The following is a 7,149-nucleotide window of genomic DNA, read 5'->3' on the forward strand; positions in this document are numbered from 1 at the left end:
AAGGGGGATAAAAAATCCTTTCATTCTACTCAAACTAGGCAAGTTCCTACATTTAAGAATACTTTGACTCTACCTTATCGCAATGAATTTGTCCCGTTAGTTCAGTCCCTTAAATTATTAAACAATAATATTGTTTTTAATTATGACTCAACTATTACTAATATATTAATCAAGAATAGCCCAACCTTGAATGTAAATGGAAGTGTTTACTGCATTCCATCTAGCAATTGTAATGGAAATGATGTAGGTCAGACTGGGAAAGCATTTCAACTCAGAATTAAACAGCACAAGTACAATATTAGAACAGCATCTGAAAGCAATGCACTGTTCGTTCATGTTAGGAACAATAATCATCCCATAGATTGGGAAAACAGTTTAGAAGTGTATAAATTAACATGTCACAGAAAGACTTCTGGTTGAAGCAAGTTTGAATAGAAAATTGAATTATATAAAACTTAGTTATGGTCAGTACAAAACTGATAATATGTTACACAAATTTATTTGTCAGTGGAAATGCTTTGAAAGCATTCGAGGTAGATGTTGGATAGACGATTAGTGGGTCTCATATTTTTGACCTGACTTAACATGACTAATTACTTCGTCCTTTCTTTTAAGCTCCTCTTATGTTTGCGGTGGTGGTGGTGTGTGGATTAGTGGATGTCATGTTTTGACCCGACTTCATGTTTTGTAAGGCTACCACCCTGTGTACATAAGCCTCTCTCAGTCCTTGTAATTCAGTTGCCTCTGAAGATGTCTTGAATAAAGATGAAAGCTAAGGTGCTCCACTGTTTCCCTTTTCCCTATGTAAATATAAAAAAAAAAAAAAATAAAAAAAATAAAAAAAAATATATATATATATATATATATATATATATATATATATATATATATATATATATATATATATATATATATATATATATATATATATATATATATAAAATATAGTATACGTATATGGACTGACACATGCATGTATTGAGGCCTGCAGTTCACAACTAAACAAGTCGAGTTCTAGATTTTATCAGAGAAGACGTCTGGAGTTGGACACAGCCCTCCTGCCACCCCCGCCAGGCTCACATACCTCGCCTTCCCCTTCGTCTCGTTTTTGGTCTTTTCTCTTTTGTTGTTATTGTGTTCCACGAGGTAATGTTATGGTCTATATTTACTGTATGTTACTTGCAGTTTTCATGCAATATCTTTTATATAATGATAATTTCCTTTACAACTGTTTTGTGCTGTTTGATTAATTCTGTCTTCCCAACAGGAGCCAAAATATGGCGTTTTGTTTATTTTGTATTTTTCCAAACAATTTACACTTAACGTCACTTTCAATTTTCGTCCAATCAAAGTGAGACTTTGGCAGATTTTTGACGGGGTCCACTGCACCCAGACCTCTAGTTTCTTGTGGGTTAATGGTCAAACACCCCCCAAAAAAAAAAAAAAAAATATATATATATATATATATATATATATATATATATATATATATATATATATATATATATATATATATATATATATATGCAAATCTTCTTTCCTTGTGGTTATCAGCATATATATATATATATATATATATATATATATATATATATATATATATATATATATATATATATATATATATATATATATATATATATTCTGAGTTGCTCTTCACTTATTTTCAGACAGATTAAAAAGAAAATGACACAGGACCAAGTAGCCACAGATCTTTTACCGTCTTTTTTGTGATCCACTACTGCAGTAACTTAGCTACCAAAAATGGACTGGGTACAAATATACTTTAAAAGAATTATACGAATATTTCAGAAACTATGGAAGTTTTCACCAGTTCATGTTAGCTACGAGTCCCCACGATGCTTAATTTTGAGTTGTTGGTCCATTACAGTATTCCACTGAGCTTCCACCAGCTGAATGAGGAAGACACAAAACGTTCTCTTGCGATTGTTGAATATATTATTTATAACCTTATTTCCTTATTTCTGTAAAAATTTAAGGAAAATTCAGTGCTCCATCCTTGATGCCCCCAGTGAGCCCCGAAAATTATATATAGGTTAGGTTAGGATTGGCTAAAATATGTTAGATTAAGTTAGGTTAGCTGATTAATCAAACTGAATCTAACCCAGCTTATATAAAGCATGAAGCGGACATTTTCACAAGTATTTGACAGTTTCATGTATCAAACAGTATATACCAGCATACAGTTTATGCAAGGCATCGTTTAGATGACTTTTATGTGAATGTTCGCGATACTCTTAACTTGATTCAGTGGAAAGTGTTGTGAGATTTAAATGTTTATGCAATAATAATAACAGATAATGATATTCCCAAGTTCTTCGACCACTGCTGGCCCTTACTTACACAATCCTTTAATGAGAGAGATCGCGTAATAACCCCCCACCAGTTACAAGAGCATATACTGTATTCTTAAAAGGCAGCGGTTACCAGGAGTAGAGAAATTACAGGCAGCTATCAAGGCATAAACTGACTTAACACAATGACTTGCTGATCGTCCACCCCAGCCCCTGCTGTGGTCCTCAGCCCCTGCTGTGGTCCTCAGCCCCTGCTGTGGTCCTCAGCCCCTGCTGTGGTCCTCAGCTCCTACTGTGACCTCACCTCTGCAGTGGTCCTCAGCCCCTGCAGTGGTTCTAAGTTCCTGCTGTGGTCCTCAGCTTCTGCTGTGGTCATCTGTCCCTGCTGTGGTCCTCAACCCCTGCCGTGGTTCTCAGCCCCTGCCGTGGTTCTCAACCCCTGCCGTGGTTCTCAGCCCCTGCCGTGGTTCTCAGCCCCTGCCGTGGTCCTCAGCCCCTGCCGTGATTCTCAGCCTCTGCTGTGGTCCCACCCTCCACCCGGATTCTCAAAATGTTTGTACTTTAATTATACCGGGAACGAGTCGGCGGGTTATTGAGGCATCTGTGTGTCCTTGGAGCGTCATTTATGTGAGGCGACAATTCATGGAGAGGTAGAGAGGTCATGAAACTTAACAAAGACACAGGTCACCCATATCTTAACCAGTGTTTCCCCTGACGCAATCACTTACATCCGACGTCTACAGTAGTGTTTCCTCCGTAATCGGGGATGTGAAGGCCATTTCGACAGCCATCTCTTACTTTAAGGGATCAAGTTCGGGATTCAGAGTTGGAATGATGTTTTTTGGAGGGTAGGTGCGACCGTATGCGCAATGCGCATGTGTGTGTGTACTGACTTTTTTTACGTGTTCAAGAATCAATTAAGACTGTTCAGAAGTTAAAATGAGCATGACTACTCTTTGGGCCCACCGATACATTATAAATGTCTGCTTTACACCACACACACTCACCCACACACGCCGCCAGCAAAGGTAAAAAAAAATGTAAGAATCATTAAGAATCTTGACACTTAGCTGCGTATACAACTGGGAGTTTCCTCTCACCCTAGTACAGGGTAGCTATAACCGGGTGTTACTCTAACCTCATCGCTACCTCCTCGCGCGAAGCTCCTGTGTTCACACTGGAACATTCGCCCTTGTCCACTTTAAGATAAATGTAAACAAAGCAGTGTCTCTCCCGCCATTGCGTCTAGTTATATCATATACTGCAAGTATTGTAATATACTGTACCTGTAACTGTCATTTATTGTCCGGCAATTTTGTGAGTGTAAGATATTCATTTAATTTGTGGACAATCAAAATACTTTTCAGTGCTATATTGAATAATGAAATACTCGTTTGACAATTGGTTTAGTCTGTGCTAGACGGTTCACCGGATGCTGCCCTCAACATCAAGAGAGTAAACTTTCAGAGGAGGGAGTCGTTGGGCGTCTACACTATACTAATACAGTATATATTTGTCTTGATGTCATTTTTGTTTCCAATATAAGAGTCACGTTATATTTAATCTTTCCAGCATAATGCCTCGTAAATGAAATGGCACAAACAACTTTAACGTGCTTTAAAAAGATACGTAAAAATCGTTCATTAGGAAAAACGTTTAGAAAACTTACATATGCTTTACAAAAAAGTGTGTGTGTGTGTGTGTGTGTGTGTGTGTGTGTGTGTGTGTGTGTTGAGGCTGTGACTCTGCCCTCCTCCTCAGCCATCTGCGTTACCACAGCAACCCTGTGACCTCTGCCAAAGTGGATGTTGCCTAGGTAAGTGTGGTGGTGTAGGTGTGAGGGTTTAAAACTATCTGGCAACAGTGCACCTCGGTCTCACTGAAATGCGACATATTTAGAGATATTTACTTAGATGTAATGAAGGGATGGACGGTAGAGCGGTAAGTAATGCTACTTTCTGTGTGTTTTTTTGCGGCTATGCAGTATTATAAGTGGAAGTAACTACTTTTTGTTGTTGTAGTGTTATAAGTGGGAGTTACTACTTTTTGTCGTTGTAGTGTAATAAGTGGGACCTCTACTTTTTGTTGCTGTTGTGTTATAAGAGGGAGCTGCTACTTTTCGAGCCATTTTAACATCGTTCATGGGCCAGGTATCACCCCCCCTACCTGGAGATTTTTGGAGACCATGTTATATGGGTTGTCTTAGCCATGTCTTTTCAGTATCTGCTTGTCTGCCAGACATATTCCTCTGAAAAATAAGTAGGCCTATGTTATGTAAGAGCAACATGACGTTTAAATCTTCGCAACCTGACAGGTGAAAGCAATGACAGAGGCAATAAAATGCTGTATTCACCAATTTTACAGTTAATATTCAAGATTTAGCCTAACGGAAAATGCAATGGCAAAAAAGTACTTCATATCGACAGTAAAGGCGTGGCTTTACTCAAAGTTTAGACGATAAATAAATTCACTTATTCTAGTTATCCATTCCAAAAAAATATCTTGGTCTGTTTTACTCAAATTTAACTTAAGTGTGTTTCACATTTGAAATTTGTTATAAGTTTCATTCATCTTCAAGTTTAATAAAAATTCTGGGATGTTACTCGGTTGAGACTGCTCAAAAATGCAATCCATGAGATTAAACACTTCTGGGTATACTTCATCCTACTCTGTCTTCTCTTGGGTCTCCATCAACACATCCACCAGCTTTTTTGGCATGACGGCACCTTCTGCCCACTTGAAATCCAATATTCCATTTGCAAGTTCCCAACCATGAGCTTCTGGTGCAGGAATGGCCTGGATTGATTTGGCTTTCTGATTCCACATAAGAGTTTGAAAATTTGCCCTTTTGATGTGCATTTTTAGAGAATCCCTGCAAGGAAGAAGGAGGATCATGTCCACTCCATCGCAACTTGTCCACAATGCTCCGTATTTGCTATTGAATCGTTCCAAGAATTTCTCGTGTCTCAATTTGTTGATGCCCTTTGTTGATAATCCTCAATAGAGAAGGCACGTAAATTGCTTAAGTCCAGCAAACACAATGTCAGGAATTTCTTCAGAGTTCCCAAATTGTGCGAATGTGTCAAAAACTCGAGAAGTTGCCTAAGAATCTTCATAGCTGTAATCTTTCCCTTTCTGACAACACACTCGGGGTATCACAACCACTGAGGACGGAATTACTTTATAAAGCATGTGCTAGGAGTGAGGAAGGTGTCACGCTGGGAGTCGTGAACTCACGTACGCTGCGTTATAATTCATCGTTGAAATATAGAAGAGTTACAGAATATTTCAAGATCAGGGCACTCAGGGCTTTCACCTTCGTCTGCAGCAGATATACAGTAAGCTACTTTAGTAGAAGGAGGTTGAGTATATGACGGTGTCCTTACCTACCTATTGTAATTCATTAAACATTGGGCATGAAGTACAGCGACTTCCAATGAGTGTAAAACCGGAGTTAGAGATTAATTAAGGTCAGGTGAGTTGTCTTTTTCTCTTGTCAGATGAAGGAATATCTTGTTGAAGGGACAAAGTACACATCGTAATAATCAGGTGAACAACTCAACTGAATCATCATGACAACCTGTATCAGTACTGTGTGGCGTGTTACTGTCACGATCATTTGAGGACAGTCGAAATGACAGGATGACACATGAAATGATAATTACGGTGACTACGAAGTTTATGACAATGACTCGACATAAATTACAAGAGTAAGTAACACTTATGGTAATGAAGAAGCACTGGCAGCTGCAGCAGCACCATTATACTTTTTGAATACATTCGCTTACAATCTTATCCATGGGTAGCGTGGCGCCACTTACAATGACAATTACAGCGACTGTCATAGTTTCAATAAAACAATGACACAGAATATTGTCGCCTACAAATGTATCCACATGTTCAGAGACTTACAAAGACAGATTGATTCGTACAATGGCACTATAATGACACACAAGAAAAAACTTACAATGGAACATTACAATGATTCTATCAATCACTTACAATAGCAGATGTAATCGCAGTCACTTAAACATATGTGTTCATTGTCTGTATGTATTTGTTATTAATTCGTGTACAGTATATGTATAATTGCGTAATATTAAGCATGTGTGTATATCTGTTTGCATGAATATGTACATTGTATATGTCTGTATTTCTGCATTTATGTATACAAGTATAAATATGTTGTAATAAACAGGAACACCCACACAAACCCGCGTCCATACACACAGGTAGGCACCCATACACCCATGTGAACGACCTTTACAATGTTTATGGCACTTATCAGACCAGATGGACACATAAAAACATAAGAACATAAGAATGGAGGAAACTGCAGCGGGCCTATTGGCCCATACTGGGCAGTCCCGTTTACACCCAACCCCTATCGCTCATATAAGCATCCAACCTATGTTTGAAGCTATTCAGCGTATTCGAGTTAATTATGATATTTGGTAACTTATTCCATTCATCCACTACTCTGTTTCCAAACCAGTGTTTACCTATTTCACGCCTAAATCTAAATTTGTCTAATTTAAAACCATTGTTACGAGTTCGCTCCTGGTTGGATAGTTTGAGTACCTTTGTAATGTCCCCTATGTTTAGCCCTGACTTCCACTTATACACCTCTATCAGGTCGCCCCTCGCTCTGCGTCTCTCGAGGGAGTGCAAATTAAGATGCTTTAACCTGTCTCTATACTCAAGGTTGCTAATGCCCGGGATTAGTCTTGTCATTCTCCTCTGAATTCTTTCCAAGGATTCTATATCCATTCTGTAATAGGGTGACCAGAACTGAACTGCGTAATCCATGTGTGGTCTCACAAGCTCAAGATTC

This window comes from Homarus americanus, unplaced genomic scaffold, assembly GCF_018991925.1.
Source record: "Homarus americanus isolate GMGI-L3 unplaced genomic scaffold, GMGI_Hamer_2.0 scaffold25827, whole genome shotgun sequence".
NCBI lineage: Eukaryota > Metazoa > Arthropoda > Malacostraca > Decapoda > Nephropidae > Homarus > Homarus americanus.